Source organism: Fistularia commersonii, chromosome 34 (assembly GCF_037954325.1).
Source record: "Fistularia commersonii isolate RoL2024-O1a breed Wild chromosome 34, RoL_Fcom_v1.0, whole genome shotgun sequence".
Classification (NCBI taxonomy): Eukaryota; Metazoa; Chordata; class Actinopteri; order Syngnathiformes; family Fistulariidae; genus Fistularia; species Fistularia commersonii.
The window spans coordinates 5878359-5901197 of record NC_141317.1 but is presented as its reverse complement, the minus strand read 5'-3'; the positions used below and the strand labels follow the sequence as shown (position 1 = coordinate 5901197).

Here is a 22839-nt window from a genome sequence, read left to right as displayed (position 1 = left end):
TTTTTTTCATGTCCCGCTTAAAACCATCCTGGATATCATTGTCACTATTGAGAAATTATTCTCAGTTTCAATAATATTTCCTTGCATGAGAACCATGTACGTTAATATAAATATGCAGGAAACAAAACACATTGTGTTTTGTGCTTTTCTTTTTCTCAGGTCTCAAAATGATAATAATATAACATATTAAGTATGTTAAATCATCTCCTTAAAACATACCATTCCCCACATTATACTGCTTTTATCATACATCCCCATCCAAGTGTATCCTGTGTATGTGATAGCCTCTCATAGAAAATGTGTTTTTCACCGGACATAGAAATTGCAGCTTACCTCTGCAAAACCTACATTTTGGCAAGTTTAGAAATGGGATAATGTTATGAACTAATTATACATTTTCTGTTGAGTCAGTTAATATGCCTTATTGAGTGCACGTTCACAAAATTGTTAAATTCCCGACCAGAAATGAATATATCACCCCAATATGGGTCTGTGAGACCCTTTTGCCTCCAGTCTATTGGTTGAGGAGATTTTAAGTACACAAAGTCTCCTCCTCTTTACGGTTAAAGAATGACATCATTTATTTAGAAACGTTTTTGTATTTTCAGTTTTCATCTTTCTAGATAACACTAAAAATAACTACAGCATAAACAAATACTATTAGATTACTGCAATTCTCAATACTTAATTTTCATTTGATGTTTTGTACGATGTCTTTTGTAATGAAATGTCTTAATGTTCCACTGAATCAGCCTATTGGGATTTGAACTTTTTGAAATGCCATTTTCTCATGAGGTCAGGAGTTCATGGATCACTGGGCACCATTAAAACACTGGATCTCTTACACATATTGCAAACTTGAATCAGTGAGTGTATTTGTACCCAAAGAAAACGCCTAGCAGCTAATTGATAGTGAAACTATTCCACCATTCATTCGTATCATAACAAGGGCTTTCCTGTTTAAAGAAATCTTTCAGGGCATGTTCTGTGTATTTGTCTTAAATGAATCCTAAATCCTCCCCAATATTCGTTCTTTTCTCATTTTTCCTTTTGTTAGCAGTTTCCATGGTAATATTTGCATCCAGCTTTTTCTTGTGAGATGGTGCACAGAAGCAACTCCCTGTCCCAATACTGCTGCTATTTCTGTAAGTCATATGGGGGTGGAGGCTGCCGATTGAGGACAGCGGGCTCAGAAAAGATAGGGTATTTGGAGTGAAGTCAAACTCCACAGCCATCACAACTGTTGAATTTTATTTGAGCCGGGAGCTGCACTTTATGTGAAACATTAAGATTAATAGTGCATTTATCATAATTGTCAATGTTAAAATCCCAATTTTTATTTAATTCAAAACTATTTCCCAAAAACAAGACTTTGTGTACTTGCACACAACAAGTCTACAGCTGAAGTTAGATTAATTTAATATCTAGACTGACCATTTCAAAGAGTCCCTTTCTTTTCTTTTCTTTCAAAAATCAATCAGTTACATCCCTCTATGCTTAGTAAAACTCCACGGTGTGACCAAGTGCAAACATTATGGGAATGTTTTATGACAACGTCCTTGACACCAGCAAGGATTCTTTTAAAAGTGGACTGGGAAGGTTTTCTATTGGTGTAGAAGTTTTCCCTTTTTTAAAAATATCCTAAAGGGAACTCTCTCATATGACTTTTGGCAAACCAATGGAAGGGGGTATTGTTAAAAAAAAAAAGGGTCTTTGTGTCATCTGACAATGTTACCAGAATGTCATGGAACCAATCCAACTCCCAATTCTTGCATTTTTAGATTTCGGTCTGGTTCTTTTCTGGTCACATTTTATTAGAATGGCATTCATTCCTTCATGGCTTTATGATCCCTGTGTTCCTGCACTGCGATAGATTTATTTGACTCATTCTTGAATATGACACCTAGGTGTGGTTGCAACCAGTCTGACAAACCTGTAGGTTTGCATTTCAATGTTACTGGGTATTTTTAGCTTTATTTTCCTTTGTTTGAGAAAATGTATGAGATCATGATGATGTTTCATGTAACCGAACGTTTAGTTTCTTCATAATAGATTCATGATATAGATAATTTTGAAAGAACCCTGGATGGGATGTTTTTTTATTACCAAAACTGGATTGGATTTTGAAGCTGTTCTGTGGTCCAAGAGAAAAGAAATGGATGGCTATGACTATTTATGTGATCCCGCTATCCAGAATAGATATTTTGCTTTGCAGTGTTGCTGATATACTTCGATAATGGACAAAAAACATATTGCATGCCAAGATTATTACAAATATACCAAGTTGAGATTATGATTGTCTTAGCATCAAGAATCTTATAGGACTTGTTCAGCAGATACTACTGTTTTCTCATAAATGAGGCTACAGTTTGATTCTTCAACTGCTGCGGCTTACATTTGTGTAATACAAAGCTTCACTGTCACATGCTATGCCGATATTGTCCAGCTTTTCCTTTAATGTATGACATGAAAAATAGGTTTGCCACTGGATATCAGTTCTTCAATTCACAGATTTTAACATGTAAGATAGGTTTTAATTGTATTTCTGTTTCCACAATGAGATAGACAAATTGGCATATCACCATAGTCTTATGTGCAAGTGACTAGACAATGGAAATTTGGATCATGTAGATCCTCCCTTGGACCTCATCATCATCATCATCATCATTTACCCCCGTGTTTGTATCTCGTGGCTGCAGGGTCTGCTTACCCTCAGGCTTAAACATTAAAAAATATGTAGTTTGAAACGCAGAGTGGGCAGCTTCAGTTAGTTTCCCATTCTGGTCATTTAATATCAGTGAAAACCGCAAATAAGAGATCAGAATTGTGGTGAAACGCTGAAGCACTCATCACATCCTCATCCCAGACAGAGGAGGTGGAATAAATATACCCCCCTCATGGTTTACTTCAACTGCAGTTAAAATGTGAGGACACAGCAACACCTATTGGACTTATTTAGGAAATACAGCAGATTCTTTTTTTTTTTTACTAGGTCAATTTGTAGTGCGGGAGAGAGAACAGTTACTGGATATTGTTGACAAGGAGCAGAGTGAACGCCTTAGTCATCTCCTTTCAATGCTTCTCACTGCTTTTTTTTGACAGCTTCTTTTGACAGCCATCAGGTGCAAGGAAAAAAAAACTCTTTATCTGGACGTCTTATCATAACAAATTGAATTGCTGACATTTTTTTTGTGAACGTAGCCTTTTCATCAGAACATAAAACATTTCAGGGACCCACATCGGACATCATGTTTACATTTCGGATCAGCACATTTTAAAGCTGGTTCCAGGCTCTAACCAGTCACACACTAAAAGCCACTTGAGGTCAGTAACTAACAAAGCCAACACAGAATAAGACATATGTTATATTAAGATTGAAATAACATATCGCTATTTTACACCTCTACCCACGAGTCCAGGTTCACACCCCAGGTATTCCTAGACTCTTAATCACAGAGACTTTCATAATGGACAGAAAAATGTGAAAAAAATATGCCTTCACAGTAAAGTTGTGATAATTATCTGGGAAAATATATCCCGTTTTGTGCGAATATGCTGTATCTTTTTCACCGCCATGTCATCAACACTGGACATTTGAGCGCACGCTGGCCTCACCACAAGAGGGACCTCAAATTACATGCACACTGATATTTCACACCTCCCCTCATCAAGCTTATATTTCTACTTGTCTTTATGATGACTTGACAACTTATTCAGATGAAGTGTTTCAAGAGGAGACAAAATTTAATAGCGTAAACATCCCGAGAGCCACCACAGTTCATGCTCATTCACTCCATTAAGGGATAACTTTTTAAACTAGGCCACAACCAAATAAAAAGAATCATATTTCTCCACGAGATGACATTTATAACTACCAACCTCGTCTACCTCCTCCTACTCATGCTCGGAGCTGATTTTTCTTCAAAATAGTGCTATCAGTTGCATAGAATGTGGGCTCGCTGGTTTCTCCTCTCCAAAGTGTCTTTTATCTTCGCTCCCTCTGGTGTCTTTTTCCTCGGTAAACTAGAGTCAGCTGAGTGAAAAACACTATTGGGAATTGAGAATGACTGGAAATTCGCTCTGCTGCCTCAAATATAAATCGCAGCCTATGGCCAGCATGGATTATCATTAATCATGTGTGGGTGTTGTCATCAGGGGAAAATGAAGTGGTTGGAGGAAAACAGGGAAGGGAAGGGAAGGGGTGAAGCAGGTGGGGAAAGAAGGGTTAGATGGATGAATGAATGCAGTGTAGTCCCACTGACTGAACAGAGTGAATTGCTTTCATTGGCTATGCTTTGCACAGTGATGTCTCTATGGGTTATAAACACATTTGAATGGCTGGCATGTTGCTGGACTATCAAACAATTTGCGTGTGCAAATGTGATCCTTTTTCAAGACTACGCTCACAATGATTTTAAAAACAATTACCTTTCATGAAAGGGCTCGGTGTCTGAAAGAGCAGACTGAACACAAAACCAAAGAATATAAGTTCATGTAAATCCTTTATGCTCTTTCATTCTAATGTACATAGCCCATCATGTTAAAATATGTAAAATATGTGACGACAAATATGTAAAGCCAGAGTACACACCCCTATAAAGCCAGATGTGTTAAACCAAAACGCGCCCATGTATCTATCTATTGTTGTTGTTTATGTAAGACCATTTGGTATCAGCATACTCTTGGATCTTGGACATTAACATGGGTGATGATCATACCTTCAAATAATTTCTGATGATTATGTAAACAGAGTCACTGTTTGAGCTCTGAACTGTACTCGAATACAGTTTAAATCTGACAAATACATCTGCAGAAACTTTTCTCTTCATCCACCGTGGTGAGCCTTTTTTTGGTCTGATCTCATCCTGATAAGAACAAAAGCTGTTTACGAGATTTAGGGAAGGAAGGCGGGGGGGAGGGAGGGAAGCTAAGATGGAAAGACAGGCAAAACAGAGAGTGAGAGAGGATTAAAAAATAAAGAAGGAACAACACATATTCCTGTCCCCGAACCACCAGTGTGGAACAATCTAATCCTAGAATTTTTATGGACGTTGTTTTTCCTGAAAAGCTTTTGGATTATGAGTGGTTGTTGCATTGTAGCGCCTGTATCTCATTGTGCTCGGCGGATTATAAAACATGACCTCATGCTTCTGTTGCTCAGATGAGTGGCGCTGAGAGGTCGAGCCATGACGAGAGAGACGTGAAGAAAGATGGGGGTGAAGAAGAGATGAGATATTTCACTGACGATTCGGTCTTGAACGAGGATAACGGCAGTAATAAAGGCAACATACACAAGCTGACATTTTGTTCACCCTAGTATCCCAAATAGCAATAATAGCCTGAATCAGCCCTTGAAAACCAACATTTTTGTTCATGGTTACGTTCCACCTTGAATTTTTCATTCAGTTTTAACAACCATTTGAGCAAAAACAAAAGGACTATCTTGGCCACATGAACACATCTTGATTAAATACCTCCATTGATCAATGTGTGATTAATTAAAAGAGTAGTTTATCATTTTCATCATTGAAGGAACACAATAATATAGTCTGTTAAAAAGCAGCAACGTTGGTGAAGTATTATCATAAATAGTCTAATTTTCAGGCAAAATCGCTCATATGTAATGTGACAGTCATAAATGCAAGAGTAATGATAGACCCACAGATTAGCATTTGACACTGCATTTGCCTGCTGTGTGTTTTCAGCTGACTGAATTTCGGAAGCCGTAAAAAAACAATTGCAAGCTAATAAGGGAGTGTTTAGGCCAACACTGACATACAGTGTGTTGTTAACCTCGTGTTCACAATTTGTTCCTCTCAAAGTCAAAGGCAAGTCCCATTACGATCAATTAATATTGATTTGAATAAGAGAGTGCCATGGTTTGTTGAGATGTATTCATATCTAAGGAGCTGTACTTTTTGTTCTTGTCACGAATGAAATTAAAAATCTTCTTTTGAGCAAGACCCAAATAGATGTAACGTCAAAGAGTTTCTGAAACCATATTCATCATCAGATTAAAATTTTGCCACTGACTTGACCTCTGTTAATAACTAGAAGCTCTCTCAAAAACTCAAAGTTGGCTGAAATACTCACACCCATTATTTTTTTGCCTCCTTGCCACGGTGGCTTGTTGGAGCCAAACGCAGGAGGACTAGTTTGTTCATGATTCAGTGAGAAAGCTGGCGAAATCCGCACCAAACGGAACTTTTTGTGCCAAAATGGAGTACATGCAGAGATCTGAGCACAGAACTGACCTTCTTTCACCAGAGGGCAAGACACAAATCTTGTGGATGGTCGTCATTATCATATGTTCCAAATGAACCATAGCGGTTGAGATGGTGAGAAGGATGAAAAAGATTCTAATCCCATATTCTGTTTAAAAATGGCTAATGTGCAGTTATTAATAAAAAGGGAGTTTTGCCCAGAAATGTGTTCTTTGATGATCGTGACCGAAGTTCACAGAACAGAACAAAAACTACAAGTGTTTTCTTTTTCTTCACATTTGTTCCCCACTGAGATGTTCAGAGGTGAATTTTCTAGCGGGCGACAGGCAACTCTTTTTGATAATGCTGGCACGGTTAAAAGTTGTGAGATATGCTGGTGACTGAGGTCTGTGGCCATGGGTTTTACCTCTGCTCAATCTCGTTGGGGACCGCAGACGATGTCAGAGACCTCTCGTTTATTGCTTGAAAACCGTTATTAGAAATACTGAGATAATATTGTATGCTTGCTCTACAGTGGGAGGGAAAGGACAGTTTGACACTCGTCGTCAGGGAAACACCTGGGTGACGGTAAAACGTCTGTTTAATGAGCAATAGCTATTGTTGGCGACAGCCACGCCGCACAAGCCTACAATACAACTAACTGTTTTTGCTCAATTCCAGGTAAAAAAAAGACAGAATTCATGGCACCCCAAACCACACCCGCAGAATTCCCAGCAAACCCCAAAATCACACAGAAAACAAGCATCAACATAACCCCCAACATTCGTGACTCGCTACAATGTGTACCATAATTTCGGACAATTGAGCGCATCTGAATATAAGCCGCACCGGTTCAACATAAATAAGTAAATATATGTGTACAGTACATATATAACCCACACTTGTCCACATTGTGACATGAGATACTTACACAGACACATATTACACAGGAACTTTTTTTAAACTTTTTTTTTAACTTTTTTCAACTTCAAACTTTTAACATTTTTTTTAAGACACACTGTCCACAAATACTACTGGAAATGCTGTTTCTCGAACAGTGCCTGTAACATGGCTGATAAAAAAGATTAATAATAAAGAACACAAGGAAAAGTTTATCCACCCATCTATTTTCCATCCTGGCTTTGTCCTACTCCAGCTGATTGATATCTATTATCTTCCCCCTGCGCACTAAAACCATTAAAGTTGTTTTCTTCAGTGTTGGAATTGATCAGCCTCAGAATTTCATGATAATTTCATTAGTCTGACGTGACGAGGCCAAATGTTTTAGCCCCAGAAAATCCATAAATTAGCGGCATCTTTGTTTAAGCCGCAGTATTCAAAGCATGTGAAAAAAGTAGCGGCTTCATATGTGGAAATTACGGTATCCATATTTTGCAGAACATACACAGAACCAAATGTTTTAGTTTGATATCCAGGCTGCAAAGGTTCAGGGTACAACAGTGATAGGACAACATCTAAAGTTGTCTTTCTATGATGTGATGTCCTCCAGCTTGGCCTGTAGGATCTCCAGGTGCTGCCAGGACTGCTGGGAAATGTTGTCAGTCAAACTGCTGTAATGTTTATTTTGACCGAGGTTCAACAAGCGCCCGGAGTCACAAGCTAGCGTCTAAACTCTACCGGGAAAAGTCTGCCTAATCACAATGGAGGTGATGTAAAAAAGCTCACCGGATAAAAGACAGGCATGAAAGTGAATCCACTTTTTTTTAAAATCAGGGCTTATTTTTTCTGGCTATTACATATCTAGCTCTATAGATGCGCTGCTTTTAAATGACATCCCATCTTTACCGAATGAATAATGCAAATGCAAAAATTAGTCAAACCCCATGAAAAACAGTGGGCATATCCTACCATTTTAGCCTAATCTTGCCTGCATATGGCTTCAGTAAATGACATTCAAAGTGAAGAAATTGGTCTGAAAAGAGATCAGTATAAGGTGTGTCTGGAATGTGTGTAATGTAATTTTAATGGACCCTACTGTAGTGTAGTTGCAGCTAATGAGGTACTCAAGCGAGGCTCATCTAGCTTTCATGCTGTGATGCAAGGCCATCAATTAGCAATGAGGGTGGAGACTGGTCTTTCATGCTCATCGTTGCTTTGAAGGAATTAGTCTGTTTGAAAATTTACATCTTTGAGTGAAAGAAGGAAAGGGAGAAACAGACAAGAGGGGAGAGTTGAGTTGGTAGGTTGCACCCCGCTGCTATCATAGATAAAGTGTTTTTTGCCAACGGCCGCTCTGCCTTTCAACTCGACTCATAGCCAGTGATAAGTGATCTACTGTAACTTTTTTTTGCCCCGTAACTTACATTATTCAGCGTTCTGGATGTGCTTCACAAGTGAAAAACGACTTATTCAGACGGATCAATTAAATTAATGAATGTACAGATTTATGCAGTGGGTTAAAAGTTAAAAAAAAAGTTTAGGATTTCCTGATCGTCAACATATATTTGAGTTTTTTAAAGGAAAATAGTTTAAACACTCATCACACATCCATTTTGCACTGATATGTGAAGGAGCCATTTACCTTGAATTTTCCCAAGGACATAATTGGTCATATAGGGAGTCACAAGGGATAAAAAAAAGAGCTTGACTCAGAAAGACAAGTCAAGCCATAGAGAGGGTGAAGGAAGTGCAAGAACGGCAGCAGGGCAAAGGATAGCTAGAACAGATGAACCGCCATTGAAATGGATAACACAACAAGCGTCAACAGTGGTGACAGATACACCTTCCAGCTGCTGTCTTTCATATGCTAATGCCGCAGTAACTGCAAGTGCAACGCTTGAAAAAATCTGTGTTTTTTTTGCGTGTGCATGTGTAAATCTTAAGAAGTAATGGACTTGGCACTCAGAGCTGCATTGTATAACAATACAAATATACAAATACATTTTGTTAAGAAACTGCGTGTGCATCGGTTTAGATATTACGAAGACTGTTATTCTCGGTTTCATTTAAAATGGCAGAACGATGCATGAAATAACTGAAACCAGAACTAGCAAAAAAAACGTTATACCTTAACTTTACAGTTTCAAAGTGTTAGAAAAAAAAAGCAGCAGTTGCACTGACTGATATCCTTTTGGTGTGAATGAACCAAAGTGTAAAAACAATCACAAAAATGGACTGTTGATGCTTATTCAAGTAATAGGAACAGTTTTATAGTTTATGCAGTTATACAAAATGGTGGCAAAGATGATCTTGTTCAGCAACTGCTTTTGAGCTGGTTTCCACTCATTCCCTTAAATGTTTAAATGACATTATTTAACTAAACCGATTCCATTTTGTGGATGTCCTCTCAATAAACTCACTGGTTTATGTATGTTTGTGCGTGTGAATGCAGCCTCATCTACATAGCTCTCTATGGCCATCTTGCAACTGTAGAGCTTTGCTCTATAAAGTATATCCTATCATTTTTGCGACAGAAATGCCCCATGGTCTGATTGGCACATTTTAAATCCCTCTGAGTGCCATAGGGAAGCCACCAACTGGAGCGTGTTCACAAATGTGCGGGTGTGGGGTATATGGTTGCAAATGCCACAAATCCCAATGGAATCGGTTTGATTTTTCAAGCTTCCAAGTAGCAGTGGGATATTATGGGCATGTATGTGTCTATTTGTTATCTTGCTGTCCACATGCTGTGTTTAGGTGTGCTGCCAGAGAACAGTGCAGAGGACAAATCCCACAGGCAGGTTTTCCACAAGACCTACTTGATGGAGAGAGAGAGAGGAGGGGGGGGGATGCTGTCATAGTTCTGATTGCATTATCTTTAAGATAACATGGAAGAATCAGAGAAACAAGAGTGAAACTGATGAGCAAGGTAAGATCAGAAAGCAAATGAAAGCAGAGGGGGGGGGGACTTGAAACTTGGGAGCGGAAATCAGGAAAGCAGAGATCAGTAATCCGAACTGCGAAACAGAGCAATAGATTCGCTCACAGAGTGAAACGATATATGACTGGCACCAGGCCTCCCCCTATGCCCACGCACAGTCACACCACCACTATGGATCGATTACCTTGCCATCCATGTGTGTAACCCTACATCAACTTGACAATATCACATCATTATAGAACACACACACACACACACACACACACACACACACACACACACACACACACACACACACACACACACACACACACACACACAGATGCACATGCATATAGACATGCATGGACACATTGACCACTCAAGAGGCAACGGGAATGCTTCCTTAAATGAGCTGACCAAATGGACTGGGGCTTCAAAAAAGTCATTTGTTTTGAGTAAAGTAAAGTTCTTCAGGTCATCTGAGACAGCGGAACTGAGCGACACCTGATGCTGACTCACATAGGTTAGTGTTGCCGGTGCTCGGTGTCGATCACCCCCCTGTTCGCTCGTTGGTGTGGTCTACTGGGAAATCCCAATAGCCCGGCTAAAGTAACTTCAATTTAATTTGAACTTCACTGAGGCGGGAGAGGGAGACGGGGACACAAACACTCTGGAGTGTGTGTGTGTGTTTGTGGGGTTGGTGGTGGTGATATAGCCAATATAGTTTTACTCTCTTGGAATTGACACATATTTCAGATTTTACCCCTTTCCATCCGTCTGGCATTGGCATCTCAATGCATATGTGTGTGCGTGTGTGTGTGTGTGTGTTTGAATTTTATGCATATATTCTGTCAGTCTATCCTGATGATACACGACTCATAGCTCACAGCTATCAGTACTTTTCGACATGTATTTAGAATTCATGACCACCCCAACTCAGCAACATCGATTAATTTCCCCAATTCAAATCATAATTTAAAAAACACATCTGTTTAAAATGGCTCATTCCATCTGACGCAAACTGCTCTGTCAGTATTATTTTTGCCACTTTGTCACCTTATCATAATTATTCTATTGTTTCTTTTAAACCTGTATTTTGTGTAGATGTATATGTCTGTACGGTGTCATTGAGAGTTGAGTAAGGGGCCTTTAAATAAAATGATAAATGAATAGATGGACAGTTGGATAGATACCCAGATGGATGGATAGATACCCAGATACCCAGATACCCAGATACCCAGATAGATAGATAGATAGATAGATAGATAGATAGATAGATAGATAGATAGATAGATAGATAGATAGATAGATAGATAGATAGATAGATAGATAGATAGATAGATAGATAGATAGATAGATAGATAGATAGATAGATAGATAGATAGATAGATAGATAGATAGATAGATAGATAGATAGATAGATAGATAGATAGATAGATAGATAGATAGATAGATAGATAGATAGATAGATAGATAGATAGATAGATAGATAGATAGATAGATAGATAGATAGATAGATAGATAGATAGATAGATAGATAGATAGATAGATAGATAGATAGATAGATAGATAGATAGATAGATAGATAGATAGATAGATAGATAGATAGATAGATAGATAGATAGATAGATAGATAGATAGATAGATAGATAGATAGATAGATAGATAGATAGATAGATAGATAGATAGATAGATAGATAGATAGATAGATAGATAGATAGATAGATAGATAGATAGATAGATAGATAGATAGATAGATAGATAGATAGATAGATAGATAGATAGATAGATAGATAGATAGATAGATAGATAGATAGATAGATAGATAGATAGATGTACAGCAACAATTTTAAAACTTGACATTGCTTACACCGGGAGCATTTCACATAAGATGACACATATACACATAGTCACACAGAGTCTAAAAATCTTATGGACAGTACATGCAAGAGAAAAAATAAACATACATGCATATACATGTGCAAGAATCATCGAAAATAGTGTATGGGGGGCTAAAACCCTCTCGTGTATAAGACAAAGTGCAACCTAAATCTAATGTGCAAGGCTTGTATGTATTACTAAATGTATTTATTATTATTATTGTTGTTATTATTATTGTTCACTTTTGGCCATCAGCCCCTCCGAGCCCCAGGACAATTCCCCAAGTGGCCGCTAGGGGGCGCTGCTCCACTTTGGAGCCGACGGAGAACCGGCGCTCGACACATTCAAGGCGCGGACGGGCAGGAGCGCACAAACAGTGCGTCTGACTCCCTCGGCTGCACCACACATCTGTCCCGCCACTTTTCTCATCGCTTCCCTTTTAGGGGATAGAGTGGATTTTCTTTGAAAAACAAAAACAACAACAGTAAAACAGAAAAAAAGGGAGGGGGAACAAAAAGGAAAAGGTGGATTTCCACTCCTTGCCGGTGTGGCCCGGTAACTCCTGCCTCACTCGCTGCGAGGAAAAGGAGGGAGAGGAGCGGAACTTTCTCAGGAGCTTTTCCCGCACCGAAGGAAGGGAGGCTGCAACAATAAGGAGGTCACGCGTGGGACCGGCTGCGTGTCGCCACAGCCCGGCCGCGGCGGGCGTGGATGGTTCGGTTTAACTTTTCCGCGCCAGTCGAACCCCGAGCGGCCGGCGGTGCGGGCGGTGGACGGTGATGAAGAGGGGATGCCGATCTCTCTCTCGTCTCGGATAGCGGAGCGGCTATGAGGAGAGACGTCTACCTGCTGGGCTAACACAACAACAGGTAAGGATCACGTCGTTTGCCGTCTCACCTGCACGGAAGAGCCGTGCGCGTCCCGTGCGTTTTTTTTTTTAAACAGATGGAAGTGATGGAAAAGTACTATTGAGGCTGCATTTTCCACGGGAGGGTGTGATTGTGTAACAGACGTCTGTGCAAAAAAAATAAAAAAATAAAATCAGCATGGAATGGATTTTGAATATTTTCTACGTATTGATATTTTTATATTTTTTTATAGCTAAAAAAACAAAAAGTTGTCTGGAGGGATTTTACGCAGTCGCATGTCACCGGCCTCCGCGTCGAGGCATCATTTTGTGTTCAGAAGCAAGACAGATGATTGCGGTCCTTGCAGGTGTTGCACGGCGGTACTCACTCATAGGAGCGCGCACAGACACGGGTGCGCGCGCACACACACGCACACACATGCACACATGTGAGTCACGCAGGCCCCTTGCATTGGCCCGTTTAAATTTCCTATATGACTGTGAGCTGGAGGGTGCAGCTGCCTCGCCTCGTCCTCCTGGTGTCTGCCTCATACACTTTGTGAAAACTGGACATCAGATTCTGGAGGGGAGCACTGGGAAGGTGGTGGCGTGTAATAATGATTAACAGATCAGTTGTGACAGTCTGTTATCAGTCTGTCTGTCAAGTAGATGCTCTGAGGTGGAAGGTGTTGCCTACTTTTAGCTCCAGATGAGTTCTGACATGTAGTTAGAGGAAACGACTCACCCAACATATGTGTCTCTCCACTCCTGCGGTTTTTGGCCCTTAATGGGCTTTTTCATGAACTTTGAAAAGGTTCTCACCAAAATATACCAAGCATCCCCTCTCTTCCCCGTCTGTTTCGCACCCTGCCTCTGTTTTCACGAGGCGAAGAACCAATGAAGGAGAGAAATTGAGTGGGGAAATAACAAGGGTGGGGGGAAGAGAACCGACAATGAGATATGACTGACAGCGGAGAAGGATGCCGGGCGCTTGGGGCAAGATTGAATGTTGGGGTTTTATGAGGAGATACAAGAATACATTAAAGAAAACAAATATGCGGCTTACTGATTAGTTGCTCCTAGAAATGGCGATATGTATTTTTAATGTGGCCACAGGCTGACGAATGGCATCGTGAAATGTTATAACATCGCCAGCTTTTTCAATAAACACTCTGCACATATCACACTATTGATCATCGCCCTCACACTGCATCTGGCCATGTTTAGGATACATTTAAAATCACGCGCATATATTTATCGTATGTGAATACATTTTGTGGCGATGAGAGGAAAGTGAGGCAACATTGGTCAAGTTTGAAATATGTTATTCTGTCATTCATATTGTATCAAGCATTAGCATTTGCACTTGCATCGCGTGGTTACAGATTTGTGCCATAACATTCACATCTTGCACTTACTCTAAACCATATTAAATTCTACAGCACTTAGCACATTATCTTAATAATCCAGCATGATTTCCACTGAGTTTTAGAAAATTTTCTAAACTCCTCTCTTCAACTTGTAAGTCACCACAGGCAAGTGATCGGAAATAAAGTAAACAGAAGACACAACTGTGCAGAACATCTCCCTGAAAATGTGAGCTCTATTTCCATTTGTCACTTCCTGTAGCTGTGGATAATGAGTAGAAGTCATGAGGAAAAAAAGGAATGAATAAGGGCAAGACAATGGATTGGAAAAGAAGCCTTGACAAAGATAGCGGGCAGCAAAACACAAGAGGAAAAAAAAAAAGGATACTACCGGGGATAAATAAAAAGAAATGAAAAGCATGTGTCCTGTGAAAGATGTTCTGTATTTCATTGGCCATCTCCAGTAGCGAGGTGTGGTGAAGCCCAGAGGAATGTGCAGCCACTTAAATGTGTGTAACCCACATAAAGAAATTGTCTCTGGGAGATCAAGCCCCTTAAATTCATTCCTAGCCACCGGCTCACTCCTCATCCCATCTCCCCAAGGTGAACTATAACATCCAAACATAACCTATATTTTTAGAATCTCTCTCTCACTCTCTCTCTCTCTCTCGTTCTCTCTCTCTCTCTCTCTCTCTCTCTCTCTCTCTCTCACACACACACACACACACACACTTACATGCACAGTGCCTGAATGTATATCTTTCAACAAGGCCTTTTTTTTCCCAGAACATAAACATTCATATGCACTCACATTACTTTGCGCCCAAAAGGCTGAAAAAGGCTGGTGAGGTACAGTAGCGGTGACAGCTACAACATCAGCACCTGCTGTGGAACAGAACAGTCGCGGAGTGAAACAGCAGCAGCAGCTGCTGCGATCACAGCTCCAGGATTACCTTAGCCTGAGCAAACTCCATTACTGCCTCTATTACCCAGGTATACACAGGCCGGGAAAAGCACTTTGCAGAACCACTGTTTACCCAGTATCTTGGTGCCCCACACAGTGTTTCCCTTGACTACAGAGTGAGGAAGGGCTGAGACTCAATGAGAGGCGGAATGCATGACTGCCCATCACTGCCAAAGGAGCAAGGAGTGCTAGAAATAAAGTTTACCCAAATGAGAGAAGCTCATTTTCATTAATTGACCAAGCATTGAAATTACTGGATCACTAAGCAATTAATTAATTACTATAATTTGGAAAATATTATACTTATTTTCTGATTCCAACATAACAAGAAACAGGTGTTCTTGTCTTATATGACAAGAAATAACCAGAGCCAGATTAATTAACGCAAGTCATTTATGTAATAGCAATATAAAATCTAATGGTTATAGCTGTGGTAATAATGTGCTGCAGTACGTTATTAATTGTATATAATATAGGTTCCTCTAAAACTAAGAAAAAATGGTCAATGACAGAAAGCAAGATACAGATGACAAGGACATGTGATGGCTTCTCCTTATGAGGGTACCAAAAATGTGCGTGTGTGTGTGTGTGTGTGTGTGTGTGTGTGTGCGTGTGTGTGTGTGTGTGTCGGGGGGTGGGGGGTGTTTTTCCAAGGCCATCCATGTGATTGTATTGCACATCAAAACTGAATGGTTTGTGGAAAATAGTCAAAGTGCTTTCAGTGGGTGAAGAGACAATCAGACGAACGACAGAGAGGAAGAGCTAGAGAGAGGGCAAGAGAGGGAGGAAAGAGGGCACGTGGGAGTGCGAGGTGGGTGTGAGCTCTTCTCTCCATAACCATGCCAAGAACTCGTGTATGTGTTTGACATGAGTGATGAACTGCCACATCTTTGAGTTAAACACCATCCATCACCCTCATCGATGACTTTGGGGTCCTGTTGGTACATGTCTCCCTTCATTTACACTATTAATGGCTATCTGTCTTTTCTAAACTCTGCCTTCTCGCCTTCTCACCTTCTTGTTCAAATTGCTCCTTAAATTGCACACGCAACCATTGAGTCACTGCCGGCTGATTTCGCTAGTTTTGTTTCAAAGAACTTTTCGCAATCTGAAATGATTGCATCATTGCACCGCTCACTCGAGTGCGAATGCAAACTGTTCTTACTGTGGTTAACGTTAAGGGCTGACTTGGACTCTTCAGTTCAATAGTTCAGATGGGTTTAATAAATTTAGCCGAAGACTTGTTGAAGACTATGTGACGCGGTGTTGACATCATGAAAGTGGACCTGTTGAAATATACGGTACTCACTCGGAGATTCGTTAATTCAACTTAAAACCGCACTCATTAATGAAGATGTCCTTTAAAATTATGACGGGCATGTAATCAGGCACAGATTGTTACGAGAGATTTGCAAATTATAAACAAATCTTCTAAAATGATAGAGCAATGTGCATATTTCTATATGATATATAGAAATAATCTGTATCTATATATATAAATATAATATACAAGAAAAAAGAATGTGATTTTATTAAGTCAAAAGAGACAATATTCAAACCACAGGCTGGGGTCTTTTTATGTTTATTTAATTCATCTATTGTTATTATAATCTCACGCTAGTTTCATGTTGGGACTCTGGAAAAATGCAGAGTGATGCCGCGGTTGTATGGTGATGACAGCACAACAGCTGCAGACATGTTTTTAACCCCCCACCCCCAAACCAATACTGCCACCACCTCCATCTACTCCGGGAACCCCTGATACTGTATGAGGATGATGGAAAGCAACTGAGCCACATCAGTGTAACACAGAAACCTGGCATTTTCAAACAAGACAGGAGATTTACAGCTGCAGGATTCTGAAAACAGAGGACAGGATTTGATTTCCCCCCCTGATGTGTTAAGGCTAATAAGAGCACATGTTTTTAATGACCTGCCAAATTTATACTTGATACACAAGGGATTTTGATTAAGAACCCAGTTTAATTTGCTGATTCCTAGCACAGCGATGACTTCTGCTAATGAGTCTACAGTGACAGGACTTTCCACCAGTGTGTGGGCTGGGAGATGGTATCGCTATCATCACCCGCTATAAACGGACCAACACTGAAAGTTGGGTTGTGTCTTGGCTGACTCATTATGGCTGACAGCAAAGAGGAGCTGTTGGCCAGAAGTCGGAGCCGCGCCACACATACAACCTTCTGGCCCCCGACGGCTTTCTTCATCAACAACTAGACAGCAATCACAGTGGTCATTAGACCGGCATAATTAGGCCTGGCCTCATGTGTATCAGAGTGTGTGTCCCACGTCGGTCTTCCTATGCTTGTATTTTAATGCCGTTGGTTAACGCGGGCCTGGGTCATTTGGTAGCTGAGATTACTGATTATTAATGAATAGTTTGGAGCAAATGGTGTCCAAGAGGTTTCGACATGGGGATGCATGTACTCTCTCTCTCACACACAGACACACTCCTATCCACCTTATCTTTCTTTTACAAAATATGTCCATTCTTCGTTGCTCGTCCAAGTGCCTGCCGTTGTTTGTTTCTCTGCACGCTTTTATCTGCTCGTCTTTGATTATGTCCTTATAAGTTGAACCACGAGCTATTTTATGTCTGCCTCATTAAGTTGTCAGGCAAGCCCACAGCACATGCAATTATGTCCAATTGTGCAATTATGTATTCAGAATGAAGCTCTATGTACTATAGACTGTATGTTTGAGCACAAACACACGCACACACACACACACACACACACACACACACACACACACACACACACACACACACACACACACACACACACACACACACACACACACGCACACACACACACACAGAGCAACTATGATAGTTAGTTTTCTAGATGGTTGCATTGTGAGCATGTGTGGCTGTTCTCACACCGATGCTTATTGATGGCACAGACAAAGATGGAGGAACATGATCTTTATAAAATTGCATATTGACAAAAAATCATCTGTCTGTGCTAGAAGAGGAGGGCCGTATAGGAAAGCATGGGATTTCTATCCATAGTCTTTTTTAAGTAGTGAGTAACCAATTACATTGAGTGCAGGTAAACAGACTGCGTAGCGGACAAAGGCACTGGAGCCTATTGGCCAAAGTAAATATTGTGTCTGGTACGAGGATGCAATTCTCACCAGATAGGTAGCCAAAGGGTTCTGAGACTGGGAAAAACATGCACGCAGACACACACACACACTCTCATTTCATGTTTTGATGTCTGCATATGAACCATGCAAACATTTGTCGCTGTGGCTTCCGGGGCGACTGACAGACTATGAGGTCAGAAGGAACACCTTGTTAAGAGGCTCTACAGTGCCATTCTGGTTCTCCTAATCCATATGATTCACCTTCTAAAGCAGACAGACTGGTTCTTTTACACTAAGACACGTTTCACACCAGCACTTCAGTCCAGGAGATTAAAAAAATACAGAGTGAGAAGGTGAACGAGCTATAGTAGATGGTGCGCTTAGGTCTGTTCGTATTTTCCCGCAGATCCTATTGAGAAAAGCAGGCGAAGCAGCTAGGTTCCCAGTGTGTGTGCGAGACAGGAATGACAGTAATACAAGCAGTATCTGGCACCCCCTCCAAGGGATCACATTCTTAAGATGGCTTCTCTTACTAATCCCCTCCTAATATGACTAATATTATGACACCACCATTAGCCACAGCACTGTGAGGGCACATGTGGGGAGAAAATACCAAAACAAAACTATGATCATGCTAATGTGAACTCACACAAGTGCATGCATGGTTCTGTAATCTGGGAGGAGGGGGGTATTTTTACATTCGTAAACAAATATTTTAATGCTCTGACTAATATGATTTTCTTGGTTTTAAAATTGTTGTTCTTAAAAAAAAATCCAGCATCAGCTGGGCTATTTCTCAGGAACATGATCATTTCTTGGATGGATAATGATGCAGCAGCCACAGATGTTTATTATGGGATCCTGTTGCTTAGCTGTGCTTGTGATAATCAGTGCCTACAGGAAACAAGACTTAATCAACAAATGGTGCGAGTGGAAGGCAAAGAACTGCAGAAAGTAGTTCAAGGAGGAGTCTTTATTACCTAAGATGATGTTCCAAGATTACTCTCAAAGGCTTATTAACACATAAGAACAACTACTCGTATTTTTAAGTGCTTATTTTATTGTAAAGGTAATAGCATATCCCCTTGGTAGTAAATATTAAATGTTCTTTCAGTTCCAGCCAGGATGTGACTCGTGCGGTGAGGGCAAGACAGCGAGAGGCTCTGAATGCAGAACTAGAATTCTAATTTTAAAGCCATGAATTGCCAAAAGACCACTTTCGCTTTGATTGAATCCAAGTTTATTAGCATTCCGCCTGCCTTTATGTGATGAGGCTGAGTCGGCCTTGTTTCCTCTCCCAGGCTGCAGCTGTGGCAGAGAAGGGCACAAAGAAGGGCTTAATTTGTGAGGCCGATGGCTTTCTAAACTTTGGTCACAAGGAATCACATTGTCAGATACTTCTATAAATACGTTTTCATTGTGCCACCTTATCTCACACAGATCTTCTCATTGTCAACGTTTGAATTATATCTCCTAAATCTTTTGACGAACACATTTAAGCCACATAAAAAAAGATTATTTTAATCCATCAGGAAATTCTTGGTTAATAACATTCCAAGCCTAGGGTCTTTTAATATCAAAAGCTGAATAAAAATTCTTATTGTGAATTAAAAAAAAATTCATCTCAAGGAACTACAGCAGGGTATATTATAGGCTAAATACCATCATTACATTTTGTGTGAAGCCACAAATTTTGGTGTGCTTGATGCATATAAATCCTGTTAGACGTCTCAGGGAGCATTCTTAAATTCCCTTCAGTGGGATGGTGGTGGAGGGAGAGTTCATGAGCTATCAGGTAAGATTTACCATCCATGTTGTATGCATGAGGCATTAGTGTCAGACTGTGTTGTGAGTATTCTTCTGCTTAGGGATGGAGAACACTCTCCACAATCTGCATATCCCTGGCTGTACTAATGAGGCCTGGAACAGCCTCAGAAAAGCTACTTTGGATTTCTGCGAGGTGTCGTTCACAGCGAGGAGCTGTCTGTGGTGCTGACCAGCGAGCCAGCCCACTTCTGACTTTTTGATCACTGAAAAACCACTTGGTATTCATAACAGGAGTTAATCAGATCACAGCAATGTCTCGCTTTGAATGTGTCCCTCTGTGAGGTCTGGCCACACACATGACGATGCCAGTGCTGCCCCCTGGTTGCCTATTGAGCTGCTTCAGGAGAGATTTGTTCTCAGTTGAGATTTGGCAAGATGGGGAACATGATCTTAAAAGTCTCCCTGACATAGAATAGTCTCTCTGATCCCCAAAGGTGTTTGGAAAAGAGGAAATAATGCAATGAGGCGTGTTGTAGAGAAAATCCATCTGATGCAGAGTTGTTTGTTTATAGGGAGAGGGAGAGAGCAAAGGAAGAGCATCTGCTATAAAACAACAACAAATGTTCTCTCTCTCTCTCTCTCTCTCTCTCTCTCTATTTATTCGATCCTATGAAAAAGGACTGTCTCTTTCTCTGTTCAATGTATTCAACTTGCTGAAATCCAGAAGATGGACATTTTTAAAAAGCATCAGAGCATCTCTCCGTTCCACCCTAATTCGATTGCAGTTTCCTGTTTAAATATTAACAACCCCTCTGCACCTTTCGCTTCCTCTCTGAATGGGCTCAGACAGGCTAAGTTACCGTGTATGTCCACATACATGCACACATGCACGAACCTGTGTCTCGCATCTCATTCATAGATGATGATCTCACTGAGCAGAACTTTTTTTCCTGCACCGCTTGTCTCCTTCTTGTGTCTCCATGTCTGTTCCTCTCAAATCAACCTCAACTTCTTTCGGTGCTGCAAACACCGAAATAGGAGTTGGGGACAGGGTTGATATGTGAATCTTGTGTGTGTGTGTGTGTGTGTGTGTGTGTGTGTGTGTGTATTTGTGTGTGCAGGGTAAGCCTAGGGGGAAGCTTTTAGAGGTCTTAGAAGAAGGGTGTGAGTGAGAAGGAGAGGACAGATTTGAGCAGTTATCTCTCCCTGCAGACCTCCTGTCCCAGCTGCCCACATATACAAACACACACACACACACGCACACACACTACACCCATCTGTAATCATTTTAGCTTGGCCCCCTCAGACACATCCGTAGTCCAACCTGACTGGGCAACCACATCTTGCTAGAACAGAATGCCTATACAGACCGAGTTTGTTCTGTATTTGTTGTGCAGCAACAGCAAAATCTCCACCCTGTATCTGCCATTGCTCACCAGAAACAAGCCCTGAGCTGCAAGCAGTCAGAACATTGCTTGGGATGGTGTTGATGCTATTTTTATAGCCAGTGCGATGAGGGGTGTGCTGCAGAAAGCTCATCTCTCTTCTGCTCCTCGATACTTTAATTAGAAAGCCTGCTGTCTCACCTGTTTCTTTGTTAACTGAAATTAATACATGTTAGGGAGATTCAGGTAACTGGATAAATGGAGAAATAAATTGACCGAGAATACAACTTGCAGTGTTTGGTTTTTGTGTAGCCAGATTTACAAAGAGGCACATCTAAAGAGTCAGCGGTTGTGAGTGTGTGTGTGTTTGTGTGTGTGTGTACGCGTGTAGGTGTTTACGCACATGCGTGGCACAGAGCTTTGCAGTTGGAGTGGAAATCAATGCAAAGAATATAGTGGCAATTACTAGAGCAGTCTGGAAGTAGACCTAGTGGAACAAACTAACTAATACATGAATAAATAAGCACAGTGAAATAGAGACAGACTCTTCTCTTACCTCTTCTCCTCTTTTCTCTCTCTTTCTCTCTCTCTCTCTCTCTCAATCTGTGTGTGTGTGTGTGTGTGTGTGTGTGTGTGGCCCCCAGATCTTAGGCTGTTCTTGGCTGTGCCAGCCAATTAACAAAGTGTGTAAATTGAACTCATTGAAGAAGCAGAGCAAGGGCTACAAATAGACACACAATCTCTCCCTCGCTCTCTCTTTCTCTCTCTCAAACATTGGTCATTTTAGCATTTAATCAACGCTTCAGAGGTAGCATGTCTGAACTTTTGGACATCAAGCTAAAAGCCTTGTTTGGTGTTAAAATGCCAAATGACCATTTAAGCCGTATTTGCAGAGATCAGAACAAATCCTGCTCTGTAGACGGTACATTTTCCTCCTTTAGGTGTGAGGTTTGGTTGATATTTTTGCTTATTATAGTCCAAAATCCTGTTTTGACCCACTCTCATTTGTCTGCATTATGCTGTTGATGAGATCGCTACACTTCCTCTGTGTAGATTTAAATCCCGTTCACATTTCTTGTGAATCAGATAAAAGAAGTTGACATTTGCTTTTGTTGTGAAACATTTACAGGTGCACATGAAACCTCTGCTGTCTCCCTCCCTGACACAACACGTGTCACCTACACAGCTGTGATTAAAGTTTGATGGTACTTCATCCATCTATACTGCTTATTTTTCCTTTTTTTTGTATGATTATGGCTGTTATTGCACCCCAAACAGATTATTTTCAATGGATACATTTTTACAAATAAACTAGAATTTAACATCATTATATATTTGCCTAAAAAAAGCTCCTACAGAGCTGCAATCATTGTGTGTTTGCCAACAGAGTAAGTGCTACGGGCTAAGTGGTAAGTGCTAAGCTAAGAGTGGCCTCAACACACTGTTGTTGTTGTTATTATTATTCATTTTTTTAAGGATTGCAAGTGTTTCAAA

At 40.5% G+C, this 22839-nt stretch overlaps 1 protein-coding gene across 1 annotated transcript in view; it reads left to right on the top strand.

The window, feature by feature from the left end:
- Nucleotides 1–12269: 12269 nt before the first annotated feature.
- Nucleotides 12270–22839, top strand: part of LOC147214373 (chemokine-like protein TAFA-2) — a 75191-nt gene continuing 64621 nt past the window's right edge. Inside the window, exon 1 of the mRNA XM_086141907.1 lies at nucleotides 12270–12776. The gene's annotated coding sequence lies outside the window, so the exon portion shown is untranslated. The remainder of the gene's footprint in view (nucleotides 12777–22839) is intronic.